We start from the raw sequence: 15,909 nt of genomic DNA, 5'->3' as shown, positions 1-15,909 counted from the left end.
TTAAATCAGTAGAATTCAATTTGACTGGTTTAGTCCGTGTTTGAGAACTCAAATTATAACAGGTGAAGTCCACAAAGTAATTAACATAACAATTTAAAGCGGGACTTTAATCTGAATAGGCTTTAAATATCCTGCCGGCTAGCAACGAAACAAGCGTCTCTGTTTACATAAACTATTGAGAGATACTTTCTTTATTGCTGAGAATTCTAGAGTTCCGAGGTTTGACCTCTGACAATTTTATTCACCTGAAGACACAATATCCTTGCATTTCAGGCAAAAATGCACCAAAATATAATAAATCCACGATGAAAGTCATCTCACAGAATGCGAGAACCCGAGATTTTTTTTTTTACATCTAAAAAGCGCCGGCCAGCTGAGAAATCCATGAGATCCGTGTATCACTTTGTTTATAGACTGACGAGTTACCGCAAACGGCGAACGGCACATAAAACCACGTGACCATGTTCATCCATGTTTGTCGCTCGCTGTTTTCAGTTTCTCAGTAAAATTGAGTAGTTAGGCTTTAGCATGAAAGGCCAGAACTTTCGTGCACTATTCTCATCTGTGTACTCATATTTTATCAAGAAAACATAAACGCGAATCTGACGTTTGCCGTTAGTGTCACGGAATCTTGCGCTCTAGTCAAGTCAAGCAAAGTCCCTGATTTACCGGCATTTTATACCTTTTCCCTGTCTCCCGAATTTTGGAACTGCTCTTGGCTCTCCGAAAATCCTACTGGCCTTATTTCATTCCTCTAACTTTTGAAACGGCAAAACAAATTAATTGTTTTTGTGTTACCGAAGTTGTAGGCGACTAAATTCACATTTCAATCCGAAGTTCTGAGGCTATATATTTAGACCTTTCGAATAGACACAATTTTACCGAAATGACTGAACCCGCGGTGTTGGGTACCTGAGTGCCCCACATTACTGCAAACGGTTTGTTGAATGTTGAGAGTTTTACGGTACGGTCATTATCGGTGGTGAAAGTCAATAATTTGCCTATTAGGTTTAGGCGTTTGAGATTGCAACTGTCTCATTAAATTCGCGTATCACTAATTTATTGCGACGTTCAACCATGGCCAATTTCGAGACACTGTGTTTCGACGAACGTGTAAGATGTTTGTTATTACTTATTAGCGTTGTATATTCGTCCATTCTCGCATCGGCCGGATCACTCGCGTTGCTATGCACAGTTTCTTTGAGAACTGGCCAGGCCGAATTAGGCCCCGTTTACATGGAGAAAAGTTCTCCCGGGAAAGAGGGTCACCCTCTCAGCCGACTCAACTTCCGTGGACGTTTATTTGAGAAAAAAGTTGACCCCTTTGCCCGAGCCAACAGCGCTCAGTCCCATGCTCTGATTGTCTCGCCTTGACTGAGTTGACCCGACTGGGCGAGCCAAAGTGTTTATATGGAGAAAAGTTGGCCCGGCTAGGAGGGTGACCCTACCATCGAAAAAGGGTGACCCGGCTAGGCGGGTCACCCTTCCAGCTGAGCCAACTTTTTGTTTCTCATGTAAATGGTTCGCCAAGTTTTGTAAGGAAATGTAAGAAAAGTTGGCTCGCCCAGGGCGGGACAACTTTTCTCCATATAAACGTTAAACGGGGCCTTAGTAGCCAGCGATGTTTATAGCGTGATCCGGCATATGTTTTAAGTTTTCCAAAACATTACGCCCAATTTTCTTTTTACCAAAACATTACAGTTTATTCCTTTAAAAAAAAAAAAAAAAACTTTTTAACTTGCCATAAGCAAAAGCAATGACTGGTAGTATTACTGCAAATTATACATATTAATTTGTAATGAGTCTTTTCGTTCATGCCCAGCAACGGAATGTTGATGGGTAAACTGGAAGCTTCTGAACTGAATAGAGTAATGAGGCAAACCCGAGCGGTAGGTGAGCGAAAAAGAGGTTTTCAAAAATATTGCTGTAATAAAATAATTAGGAACACATAAATGAAGAAAGAAGGCTATAAATTTCGGGCAAACGCCTATAAAACACAGTTTTCTGCTTGAAAAAATGGCGGAAATAGATTACATATATGGTCGATCCTATATATGAATACTGAAGAGTGAAGTTTGAGAACGATAACACATCATTTTGTAATTGTACAGCCCTAATGAGGACGATCAAAACGCTTCGAAAAAGGCTAGTGTGGCGCACTACGGCAAAACAAAAACTCGTCACTTGAAAATACATGTTCGCGTTATTTGCACTACTTCGCGATTATTCCAATCCGTTTAACTTGTACAATGTGGCCCAAATATTTCGCTGAATACATAGTAGGAACGGTGTTCAAGGTAAGACAGAGAAAAAAAAATTGGCCGTCACGTGCTCACGTTCTCCACAAAACCTTAAATTTGGTAATTTCAAGTTGTTGTTTGGCCGAGGACGGCGAAGAAATCACAGGCCGACCACCCTCTGTTTGTGTGGTGTAATGACTGTTTGCAACTTGAGACTTTATATTCACGCGACACGATCGGTTGAAATTTTTACCGAGTAGAGATATTTAAACTCGCCTTTTACCTTTATGTTGAAATAAAGTTTCAAGGAAATGTTGATTGAGTCACGCGTGGTGTTTTTTTGCCATTCCGAGCCGTAGAAACCCTTCTCTGGCACGTTTACTGTTCAACAGTCTGGTCTACCTTTCTCTGACCTTCTCTTGTACCGGCCTTCGGCCGGCAACACTGTGATGTGTAGAGCCTTTGAGCTATTGCCTTGTTTAATGACGTTCTCGTTGGCGTCGTAGGGTTTTTGGCCTCTTTTGTTAAAAATGGTGGAATAATACCTTCACTTAGCTACAAAATAATTCTAGAAAAACGAGAGGAAACAAATCAACTAATTTCGTGAAAGGAACAACTCGTGATCTGTCTTAGCGCGTATTTTGGAAACAAAAATGCGACAACTTGAAAAATATTAGTCTGAAATGTCAGCCGTCTCCTCCCCCTAACCCACAGGGGGCGCGGGAGAGAGTTCGTTCGTCCGTTGACGTCACACAGTAATTTATGCAATTTTGCATAAATAAAAACCTTTTAAACAAAATGGCGGCCACGAGTCATGGAAGCGCGCGGCGGGCATTGCAGCATGCATAATGTAAGAGGTTGTGTGCGTTTTTTAAGCCGTAAAATTTGAAGGCAAAGCATCAAGAATGCATGTACGGGATCGCACTTCATTTTTCACCGAAGATGAATTGAAAAATGTTCCGATAATTGTTATATAGTAAATAAAGTGTTGACAGCCCAGACACGTCTCCTATTAAAGCTCGTGGTATAGTGGCATGAAATGTGACTTTTCGTTATGGTTTGGCTTTTTTGACTGTTTTTTTTTTTTTTTGTATGAAATAAGAGTAGGTCCTTCAGAATATTACTCGAAGCAATTGTTGGTTTTGAATAAAAGTCATTTGGTCCTCAAGATGTTTTTGAGGTTAGGCAACGCCGGGTGGTAAGGTGTGACAAAAGAAAGAATTTTGTTTCGCACTTTATTGTTTTGTTGTAAAGCCGACTTCCGTTCAGTGAAAATCAGAGGTTATTTTTTCAATAAGATTGTGGGGTAGCCCCTAGCCCAAAAGTGCGTTTTGAAGTGGATGATGTTGTAATAGAATGATTTTGCAGAGGAGTTGTTTCGAAGAAGTCTCAGGGCTTCATTTTTTATGAGTCCTTTTCTGACCCCGGTGGGTGGCAGGAAGAAAAATGTGTACTGGAAAGTCTCTGTAGGTTTAAAGTGCGTGCGAATGTCAAGGATTCCCGCTTGATTGTAGAATCGCTGAGACTTCTGAGAACCAAATACTCAGTGAAATCATTCTATTGCAATACCACCAACTTCAAAACGCGCCTTCAGGCAAGAGGCTATCAACACAATTGGAATAACACAACACAATTGAAAAATAACCTCTGAGATTAAATTCACTGAACGGAAGTCGGCTTTATAACAAAACGAGAAAGTGCAAAATAAAATTCTTCTCTTCTTCACAACTTACCACCCAGCGCTGTCTAATTAACCTCAAAAACACCTTGAAACCAACCATTGGCTCGAGAAATATTGAAAGAGCCTCCCACTTATCTCATACCAAAAAGGAAAGTCTTTAAGAGAGATACTCGTGGGAGCAAAACTACGTTAAACGAGAAGTCACTTTTCACACCATGAACTTACGAGTTGCGTCTGGCCTGTCAACACTTTATATTCGCCACCGACATGAAATATCTGTTTTCGCAAGTTCGACCAATAAGAAACGGTTATCTATTTCAATTAGGTAAGAACCAATCAAAAACTACCTACCATATTCGCAAAAGTACGTGACGTCACCGGACGGCATTATAACGCTCGGAATTCAGACGTCTCTCTCTCCCGCGCCCCCTGTGAGTTAGGGGGAGGAGACGGCTGACATTTCAGACTAGAAAAATATTAGCCTAACATTTTTCAAGTTTCAATCCATCTGACCTACTCTGTCTCTGGCCAGAGGCACTTATCGACAGTTTTTTTGCACTTGGGGGAAAATTTATAACAAAACTAGACAATTAATGTTTTGTGTCTGTTGACAGACAAACATTTTTGATTTTTGAAATGACATCAAATGTATTGGAACAAAAGCTACATAAAATCATTTAGAAATGCTGAAAATCACCCTGACAATATGTCAATTAACCTCCTACGCAGACGTTCTTAGGGGTTCGTCACGCGTTCCTGCCCCACGAACGCGTGGGAGGCTATATGTCAATATGTCAGATATTGAACAGCTCTGTCGAGGCCGTCCTCCTGATGTCACGTACAATAAAAACTCGAAAATATTTTAACTGTTTTCAAAACGAACCACGATATCGAGCTAAGGAATTGTGAAAAGATATACTTTTAGGTCAGTGATATTAAATGAAGGTTAATATTCTGTAGGCCTCCAAGTTTTGAATTTTAGAAGTTGGTAACGTGCAATTCGTTTTAGTTGAAAGGGCCTCTGCTCGCAGGGTTTAACGAAGGGCTCACTGCTTCAACGAAGTTTGACGAAGGCAGTATGTTTGTTTCAATCTCAACGAAATGAACGCTTCTCATATCACTCATCGAAGTCTTGTGTACCATTACACGTACACAGCAATCTTAAATTTTAAATCAGCGTCAACCCCAATTTTATGCCTGATCGGACAAAAATCACGTACGCAACTATCGCCTGCAGATTTAGAAATAAAAAAATTCAACCAAACTAATCAATCGAACCCATGTTATAAAATTTAAAAACGTTCAAGGTTCTGGTGAAAGTTCCATGATTCTTGGACCAGAGACTCATTATCACAAATACCGCACAATATGATACATTCAGTTCTCGGCCGTGTAATCAAACAGCGCAACCTAAACGAATGAAGTGATTATAGAAGAAAAAATTGTTGCTACAGCAGTGTAGTTGTACGTAGCATTTATTACCGCTGTAACATGAACAGTTTTCTAAAGACCTAATTTCCTGGTGATTCTTAATGGCTTGGCCTCTTATCAGTCTCAATCACGGTTTTGGTTCCGGCGAGGTAGATTAGTTAGAATAACAAATGGCTATCTCTAAAACAGGGAACGGGGAATGGAGGAATGGGGAATGGGGAACGGGGAACGGGGAATCTCTAAAAGGGGGAATCTCTAAAATAGGGAATCTCTAAAAGGGGGAATCTCTAAAATAGGGAATCTCTAAAAGGGGGAATCTCTTAAATAGGGAATCTCTAAAAGGGGGAATCTCTAAAATAGGGAATCTCTAAAAGGAGGAATCTCTAAAATAGGGAATCTCTAAAAGTGGGAATCCTTAAAATAGGGAATCTCTAAAAGGGGGAATTTCAAAAAAGGGGAATCTCTAAACGGGAGAATCTATCAACAAACTGGATAAATCTATGAACGTTTTAGAAGTAGAGTTTTTCCTAAGAGACATTTACAGCATTTGCCAACAACCAATAATATTATTGACAGCTGTTGTCATAATTACTAGATATATAAGATAAAAATAAATGGCTATCTCTAAAACAGGGAACGGGGAATGGAGGAATGGGGAATGGGGAACGGGGAACGGGGAATCTCTAAAAGGGGGAATCTCTAAAATAGGGAATCTCTAAAAGGGGGAATCTCTAAAATAGGGAATCTCTAAAAGGAGGAATCTCTAAAATAGGGAATCTCTAAAAGTGGGAATCCTTAAAATAGGGAATCTCTAAAAGGGGGAATTTCAAAAAAGGGGAATCTCTAAACGGGAGAATCTATCAACAAACTGGATAAATCTATGAACGTTTTAGAAGTAGAGTTTTTCCTAAGAGACATTTACAGCATTTGCCAACAACCAATAATATTATTGACAGCTGTTGTCATAATTACTAGATATATAAGATAAAAATAAATGGCTATCTCTAAAACAGGGAACGGGGAATGGAGGAATGGGGAATGGGGAACGGGGAACGGGGAATCTCTAAAAGGGGGAATCTCTAAAATAGGGAATCTCTAAAAAGGGGGAATCTCTAAAATAGGGAATCTCTAAAAGGGGGAATCTCTAAAATAGGGAATCTCTAAAAGGGGGAATCTTTAAAATAGGGAATCTCTAAAAGGAGGAATCTCTAAAATAGGGAATCTCTAAAAGTGGGAATCCTTAAAATAGGGAATCTCTAAAAGGGGGAATTTCAAAAAAGGGGAATCTCTAAACGGGAGAATCTATCAACAAACTGGATAAATCTATGAACGTTTTAGAAGTAGAGTTTTTCCTAAGAGACATTTACAGCATTTGCCAACAACCAATAATATTATTGACAGCTGTTGTCATAATTACTAGATATATAAGATAAAAATAAATTGTCGTCGTCGCTTGCCGCAATATCTTCGGTAGGGGTGGTCTAAAAAATTTATGCCAATCGATACCAAAGGGCCACATACAGCTAGAGAAATGAATTTTCTACAGCATCTTACTGCAAAACGGTAAAGATGAAAGCGCAATTGAATCTCTGAATAAGCCGTAGACTCAAAATGACTGGAACTGGAACCGGGCCTGGCATCTGTAACACGGGTCGACCATCATTAACTGGACTAGACAGACGCCTTAACGCCTGCATAAAGCTTATCTAGTGATCAGTTCAAAAATGCCAATTGTGAAATTCGCGGTGTTTGTGTTGCGATTGATCCATCAGCCCTAATGGGGCTAGCCGCCCTAATGGCCTTACAACGATGTCTAATAAAAAAGCCGCCACTTTCTTATGTCCAAAACTAACCAATTTCCTTTCAGTGCCTTTCGAAAGTTGCAACAAACGCCCTCAATGATTTTCAAGAAAAAAAAAGGTTTCACTGGTCAAGGAAAAAATTCACCTTATCTATGATGTTATCACTCAGGTACCAGACATGCTTATTTCCCTGGGATAAAGACATGTCTGACGTAGGCCGGAAGCCACCCTAATTGCAAATGCTAAATATGTTTTCATTGTGTCTGGCTGGTTACGTTTCATGGCGTAATTAACACGACTAGTAATGAGAATATAAGGTTTAATAGCGTCTGCTTTTTTATACCAAAAAGACAAATTCTCTTGAAGTACGTAGTACCAAATGGCGGGGAATGGCTGCAAGAACGTGTTAAGATAAGACATGTCATCCCGACCTTCGGTCGACCTTTTTTCAAGTCGGTGGCTTCAGGTCAACATGGATAACAATTTCAAGTTTCCATTGGCGTTTGCCAGTAAAAGAAAAAAGCTTGAGGCGTTTGATGGGCTCCCAAAATTTAGCTGGGACAAGATTACGAGCCAGGAAGTAATTGGTCAAGGCTCATTTGGCGTGGTGTTTATTACACAGTATCAGACAACTAAAAAGCGGCTGCCGAAACAGTGGTTGTAAAAAAGCTTTAGAGATTTAAGAGATTCCCCCTTTTTGAGATTCCCTATTTTAGAGATTCCCCCTTTTAGAGATTCCCTATTTTAGAGATTCCCCATTTTAGAGATTCCCTATTTTAGAGATTCCCCCTTTTAGAGATTCCCTATTTTAGAGATTCCCCCTTTTAGAGATTCCCCCTTTTAGAGATTCCCTATTTTAGAGATTCCCCCTTTTAGAGATTCCCTGTTTTAGAGATTCCCTATTTTAGAGATTCCCCCTTTTAGAGATTCCCTATTTTAGAGATTCCCCCTTTTAGAGATTCCCCGTTCCCCGTTCCCCATTCCTCATTCCTCCATTCCCCGTTCCCTGTTTTAGAGATAGCCAATAACAAATTCCAAGTTTTTACTTGATAATCATATGAATGTCTTAGGTCCGTTTACGCATATGTTTGTTTGAAAACATTCGAAAACGCTTTCAAGATTGAACATTAATTGTAACTGGAAATGGATTTACAAATCCCGGCCGGGTGAGATATAAATGAATAACAGTTATTCTATTCCAACTATACTCACGGTACTTACAATTTCTGCGTCCACTCATATCCCCCTTACTTACCAAAAAATCCCAATAACGTTTCCACGCTTAAAATCCAATGGTCGTACTGGTCCTGAACAAAAATCACTATGAAAAACGCGACGGGCAAAAACACACGAATGAAACTCTTGCAGAATGGTATATCCAGCGGGCGGTGCGGTGCTCACTTTCCGCTCTGTCTGTCATTACGGCTTAATGACAGACAGACAGACCAAGCACAACGCAGAACCTCGCTGTAATATAATCGTTGTTTGCTAACCAATGACAAAAAAAGGAAACACCGCACGTGGGCACGAAATGACTGCCTTTAATATTTTTCGGCCCAAATCGAAAGACCGCCTCTATTTTCCAGAATCACAGTAATTCTATTAATTCCCAGGACTGGAATATGACACTTTTCCCAACAAGAACTTCAAATGGAAATTTCCCAACCAGCAAATTAATTTGAAACACGGAAACCAGCAAGTAAAAGGGGTATCGTAATTAAATGCCAGCCAGAAATTAAAAGGGTGAAGAGCGGTTTTTTTTAGGAGCGATTCGTTGGGTACTCCTGATAAAATCGTTTGTATAGTTTAAAAACTTGTGAATCACAGTGCAAACCCGGCAAGTCTGAGGGAACTGACATCACCAAGCCGGAAACGACACCTGCCTTGAGAGGAAAACATTCTAACAATGCTAATAGGCACCCAGGCTTTGGGAATAGCTTACCAAACGCAATTAGAACGTCGTCCAATGATAAAATGTTTAGAAAATTTTTCAGAAAACCAGTGATATCTCAGACAAAGTAGCATCTTGTGAATATCTACTTGCCTTCTTATCCTGTAAGTAGTTTTTTAGTAAATAGTTTTTTTCTATATAGTTTTATCATGTTTATTGTCTTTTGTTGTCTGACTAATGTTTTATCATTTATTTTTAATCATGGCATATACTAGTGCAAACTAGTTGATGCAGATTGTACTGAACCAGTAGACTGCAAGCAGTCCCTTTCTGGATAGTCGAGAGGTTGCGCGAAATAGCCGTGCGCGAAAAAACTGGAGCAAACGAGCGGAGGGGGGCTTGGGGAGAGGCGTGAAAAAGGGGAAAGGATTCTTCTCGTTTATTTCTCCTCGCTCCAGTCTCGCTGCGCTGTGAGCGCACCATCTCGACTGACCAGAAAGGGACTGCTTGCAGTCTACTGAACCATAGCTAAGCGAATGTTTCCCACGTTAAATAAAGTATCTTATCTTGAAAATGTACTAGAATCCGTACACAGGAAGAACTCACGTCACGTGAATAGATTGTAGAAGCTGGGGTTTATCCCTTTCGAAACAGCTACTTTTTTTCTTTTCCGTTTTTAACGAAACACAGAAGAATCGTGTTTGAATTCTTGAGGCAAGGGACAGTGGTGTTTGTACATCACATTTCTCGAGCGCGATGACAAACACCGATATTTCCGGCTCGCAAGTCACTGTCTAGAACGATTTTTATTCTTTGATAAATAATTTAAAAAAAGATTGGGAAGTCTGTTATTATCGCTGTAGATTTGATGCTTTGACTCAAATGTGAATAGATATCTCTTTGTTGAAAAGAAAAGCGATCATAGTCAATCCACGAGCCAGCTATTTAATTTTATTTCTATCAATAAGCCATTAATTTTAATGTTTTGATCTTAATTACATCTCCAACTTTTAAAACGCCGCGAACCCGCCTAAAACATGCACTTTTAATTGGGTAATATTTTATCGTGGACTTATTCTACTGATAAATATATAATTTCCGTTCAACTTTTGATGTATTTTCTGTAGGCATTGAAATAATCAGTTGGATCGACATCAGCTATGCTTTATCTTCGTAAAAGGAGATTTTCTCTGCCTAGATGTATTACGTTTTTTGTTTAATTAAAAAAGAACCCATTATCAGTTTCATCTCAATCAATCAATAATTTATTTGTCAAATTAATATTGAACTTTTCGAAAACGCCACACCTTTCCATCGTTCTTGGAATTCTGTTCTAAGCACCCCACATACTGTATTTGTAATGTCGAGTAATAGAATGATGCTCCCTTAGTCAACGAACTTTTAAATACAATATAAACTAATACTAAAAACTGCCCTTATGGCAACAAAGTCTGTTTATATTGCATTTTGTTAGATAAAGCCAGACTGGTTCATATTTGTGCTATCAAGATATTCGCTATTTCATTTATAGCTATTGTCTTTATTAAAAACGAGTTGGTTTATGAGTTTTATTTCAACCAAAAACAATTAATTTAAAAGTCATGTTGAACCTCACAATAAAGCCACAAAATCAAAGAAAATGGTGTTTTGTTCCGACTAAAGACGATTTCTGAGTTTCAAGATATTCGGAGTTAGCATGAAGCAAAAAGATTTTTTAAGAAGAAAGTTTCATTTAGTCTTAGTTTCAATGTAATTTTCAGTTGTAAATATAGATATCTCTTGAAACACATTTTGAGATAAGGATAGGCAGGGGCTTTTAATCAATTTGCTTCGAGGTTTTTAGGCAGTTCAGACATTGAAGAAATAATGAATTAAATCAGATGTTTACACGCCTCAGACATCAGTTCAATTTCAACTTATCTTTAACTTAAAAAAAAGTCGCATGTACCTCCTGCACGGCACTCCATAGTTCCCCCTAAATGTAATGCTAATTTTAAGAGAGGTAGCTTTGAAATATTTTACGTTAGTATAATTACTCAGGTGATTATAGAGATTCTGTTGATCTGATTGGTCGAGGATTGCGTTATATCCTGCTATAATCACCTCGCGCGAGGTGATTATAGCGGGAGCACTAACTTTCAAAATGGCCGCTTAGCTATTTGTTGACATTTTTGAAAAAGAAGTAAATAGGATGAAAGAAAATGCAATTCCGAAAGGCACTAAAGATGCAGCTAAGTCCGAGGTGATACTTTTCGAAGGAAAGAGATGAAAAGTTTGCTAATTGTAATAAAAAAACCCCTTGTAAATTGCATGTTGTCGATCTCGATGACTTAAAATGACGACAACAAATTAAGTTAAATTCGAGCAAGATTTTCTTTATTAACAGAATGATTTCACAAACAAAACGAGTTTAAGACAGAATTTGAAAGCATGGAAGTAACAAGATGAATAAATGTCTCTGTAAGTTTTACGTTTCAGTGGCGAGAAAAGAAAACAGTTTTTATAATCTGAAAACTTGTTTGTTGTCGGTTCGAGCGGCTCTCGACCACCATCTAAAGTCACCGCCTCACAACAAAATATTTTCATCTGTGACAACCGTGTACTTGTTTAGTGAAGCCAATAAATGACTTAATTCCTACCTGAAGCAGCTTATCTCCGAAGCCATCATGTCAACAAGAAATTGTGCAATAAAATGCTATCGCTAACACTTGTGATCCCGGCTCGAGTTTTACACCAAACAGCCTGGTTCATCTCCATCTATTTTGGTAAACGGGTCGGAGAAACCCAACATTCATTCACAGAAGTCAGTACTTCGTCTCAATGAAGCGGCACTGGTTAAAGAATATTGACATTCTGCTTGAGGCCGTGTGCAGTTTATCGATTGCGCATGTGATTTCGATTGAGCATGTGATCGGCAGACTGCGCGTCTCTGTTCAATGACGCGTGACGATTTGAAACAAACAAACAAAATCGAGATTTCTCGGACGGTACTTGTTTTTCTCTGATAATCACCTGAGTAGTTATACTAGAACAATTATTCGCCGCAGGCTCAGTAAATATTGGTGAATATTTACTTCGCCTTCGGCGAATAATTGTTAATTATTAAACCTTGAATATGTTAATAAAATGCGTAACCATCAGCGATGATCTCTTAGCTAATGATGATGAGCAAAACGCCACTCGGCAAGCAAATATTTTCGAGGAAATAATTTTTACCTGGTTTCTTTATTTTCAGTAATTCACCATTTACCATTTTCAAGATCTTACCTTCAACTATGGCTCCTCCAAGGTACCTGTACAAAATATATGAGCTTAAAGAAGGAGTGGCTGTTGTTTGGTATTGATGGCTAACCCAACCACTCAAGTAAGTACTGTTCCGTGTCTCTGGTAGTTTAAGAATCAAAAGGTCGGCACCTTTGGACAATACTCTTACCGGCGTTGAAGGCATGCTGTTTTAAATCAGTTATATGCACTCAAAGAAATAAATAGCCGCCATCTCAGCAGGCACGGTATATTTTATTCTCGATCCTTCGCCGCTTCTCTGCATGGAGCACAATGATTGTTTATTACAAGCAAAATGCATGTTGCATAAGTTCGACTCCGTCGTGCGCTTAGAATTTTCGATACCGGAACTAGCTTTATCATTGATTGATTATTATTTGGATAAAATGATAAGTTATCGTTTAAATCGTTGTTAAGCTGTGTGCGCTGTGAGACGTAACTAGAGATAGAAATCGGCCTGCATCACAATCACGTGATTTGCCATTTTCCACACAAGGTAATACACGGTAATAATAGAAATTTCGCTCTTCAACCTTCAAAGATTTAATTATAATACATCAAGACTTTCTAGTATAAAACTTCTTGGATTTCAAAGCTGGGGCATCTTCTCTTCTAGGTGAGTGAGTGGATGTATCAAGAAGGCGGTATTTTAAGAAATTAATTCTCAGAAAACACGTTTTACCCGGATTCTGCATCTTCAATGTCTGGGATTACTGTCTGTCTTGCTTTTTGTTTAAAATTGCGGGAAAGAAAACGAGCCAATGCGTTCCGAATGAAGATTATTGCTTTTTCTATCAAAAGTTTCGCAACAAAACACACTTCACTTTTTGAAATTGTTTTTTTGAGTAAAGATAAAATGGTCACAGGAAAAGACACCTTCAAGATCGGCTTATTATGACTAAGCTCCAATGCGACAGGTAATAATGGTCTGCCCGGAGAACTTTTAATTAATGTTCCAGAAACGTGACAGAGTACAAAAAGCAATAAAGAAAAATTGGAGAACTCTGGTATCTATCGGCAAATTATATACACACTGACGAGAATGATTCCACAGGGAAAAAAGTATTTCTGATTTGTGTGAGTGAAAAGACGCATGATAACGTATCCTTGCAAATTTGTCATTGGTTAAGTTTTATATCGATGTGAAAAATATTATTCTTCGGCTAAATCGGATTGGCGACACATTTCTTAAAAACTGCACAAAGAGGTTTCTCCAAATTCAAAAAAAATTATAGGATTAATATCGAGGAGATGATGTCGACAAATGAACGCGATCAACAAAAGCATCTCTGAAATAAAAACTGTGTAAGAAAGTTTATAATCAGTCCTTTCAGGACTGTTCGGAGTTGTCTGAATTCAGCATACTATTTAATTTCTTTGGTAATTTTCAGTCATTTCATAATGTCAAATTACTGAATTAATATTAGATCTGGCTGACTTTTGGTTTATTAAACATTATATTGTTTATTTGGTAGCTAGCAGCTGAGCTAGTATCAGTATTTCAACGTAGTTCGCGTCAGTGATATTTCTGAGCTTACTGATTACGTATGTGATGGAAGGAAAACATATTCATACGACCACGCCGGTCAATACTACGACTACTGTTTTGCTTTGTTTTGGCTCGTGCAGTCATTGCATTATCTAAAATCTAAGCGCTTTGTGAGCGAACTCGTGAATTCGGAAGAGATGCCAATGAAATGATATTTCGGATTATGTTTAAAGTTATATGCTTGTTTGATTTTCATAGAAGATTCATAAATGCAACACAGAGCCACTAAACCACTGCCTAAAAGAAGTCACTTGTTGAGTGAACCGAGTAAACTGTCAACTTGAGGTCCTAACATGCGGTTCAATAAATCCGTGTCGTCTTTAAGGGTTATTTTTTATGTTTAATTTTTCAAATTTTTGGACCGTGTTGCTCAGTTGGTATCAACCTATAAACTGGGAACTTTATATGAAAAGTAAAAACAAAAATGAATAACTTTTAGCGCACGGGAGTTTATTAATCCAAAGGCACAGTTTCAGACTTCCCGGTGTTCAAAAGCAGATTAACGCTAATCCGGCACGATAATAAGTTAATCGAGGTTTTCATCTTGCTCGTTTGAAATGGTTTCAAAGGCTCTTTTCAAGCTAAATGTTAAGAAAAATCTAAGTCAAAACTGAGAGGCAAAAATCTTTTGGATGGATCTTCATTGATTAGTAATTTAACTCGAATCAAAGTTAGAGTTAATCTAGGATAAACTTAATCGGGCGTTGAAAAACTGGGCCCCCGAACAATTGTAATTAAATGTGTGGAATTGGTAGCCTCGCCTCTAATTTCTTGTTTTCGGCAATCCAAGATGGCGCATTTTCCAATTTAATGGCCCTTCGCTGGTAAAATCCCTGTATGGAATATATTGTGATATTTATTTATTGATATTATGTTTTCTCGAAGTGGAAAAAATTTCAACAACAAAAAAAGCGGATTGTACTAACAGCAGTTATACACCCGCCTATTAAGTTCCCTCAGATGTATGCATTTCTTCGGAAATATCGTCATAAATGTACACAAGAAATAAATTGGTTAGCCAGATGTGATTATCAGGTACAGCTAGTAACATCGAAGAAAAAAAGGTAGAAAAACTGAAACAGAAAATTCCATGTTGCAAACATGAAGGCGCTGTTGTTTTGAGGAGTCCACGCTGAAATAAATGAACACTGTTTGTACGGACAGACGATCGAGGGTTTCACTGGGTACTTAGCGACATACAAAACTCCCAAACTTGAAGTGCAGATATAAATAAATAAATAACTAAAAAAATAGATTGATTGATAGATATAAACAAACAAATAAATAACTATTGAAAGTAAATCTTAAATTGCTTACCTGATAAGTTATAACATGTGAAATCAGTTTGCGATGCAAATGTTTCTTGTTTTTGAAATGAAACGCTCTCTATTGAGCCAGATAAATACTACTGACAGCAGAACAAAATTCCAGTAAAATATGATTGTTTCTCAGGATTCAGAAACCGAAATCATTTCCATTGGGTCAAATTAAAGCAATGTCTTAAGTCTATGAAATTATTGATTATTCGTTCGAATAACATTAGCAGCAATCATCGAATGATTGCAGACAATCTGCCTCAGACCAGGTCCTGACAATCACAAATTAACAAGAAATTTCATTGGACAATCCTATAACGCTCTATATAGACACAGAAAACATTGGAAAACAATTGTTGTTATACATATTAATTGATTCATTTTAATAAGAATTGAATTTGTGCAGCCCAAATTCGAAGTGTGAAATATAATTAACCAAGCACTTATTACGTTTTAAGACTGCAACCTGTTATAAGTTTTTCTGAGAGCTTGATTGGTCCGGTTATGATAATAAAAGCCTGTAATTTTCACCATCTCAAGTACTTGACAGCTGTGATAAGCTGGTTTTAGTAAGTGTAATTCTTTTTATCCTTTGTTAACTGTTTCACACTTCTAGTTAAATTGAAAGGAATGTTTTCAATAATCGTTTTTACCACAATTTATCTTTAATCATTGGGCGTTCGCTGTCAACTGGTAGGAATCTGAACGAATCTGGTT

The 15,909-nt window shown here is 38.1% G+C and overlaps 1 protein-coding gene across 4 annotated transcripts in view; it reads left to right on the top strand.

Moving 5' to 3' along the window:
* Window positions 1–15,909, top strand: part of LOC146466506 (uncharacterized) — a 41,696-nt gene that overhangs the window by 1,815 nt on the left and 23,972 nt on the right. For 2 of the 4 annotated variants that reach the window (XM_085126997.1, XM_085126989.1), the window contains exon 2: window positions 12,281–12,409. The exons of 1 other annotated variant lie outside the window; for it this stretch is intronic. The gene's annotated coding sequence lies outside the window, so the exon portion shown is untranslated. Of the gene's footprint in view, window positions 1–12,277; window positions 12,410–15,909 lie in introns of those variants that run through there. One more of the 4 variants, XM_085126992.1, reaches the window with a different exon arrangement.

This window comes from Pavona decussata, unplaced genomic scaffold, assembly GCF_977016875.1.
Source record: "Pavona decussata unplaced genomic scaffold, jaPavDecu1.1 SCAFFOLD_143, whole genome shotgun sequence".
NCBI lineage: Eukaryota > Metazoa > Cnidaria > Anthozoa > Scleractinia > Agariciidae > Pavona > Pavona decussata.
The sequence above is the reverse complement of the archived record's forward strand: the minus strand, read 5'-3'. Positions and strand labels throughout refer to the sequence as shown.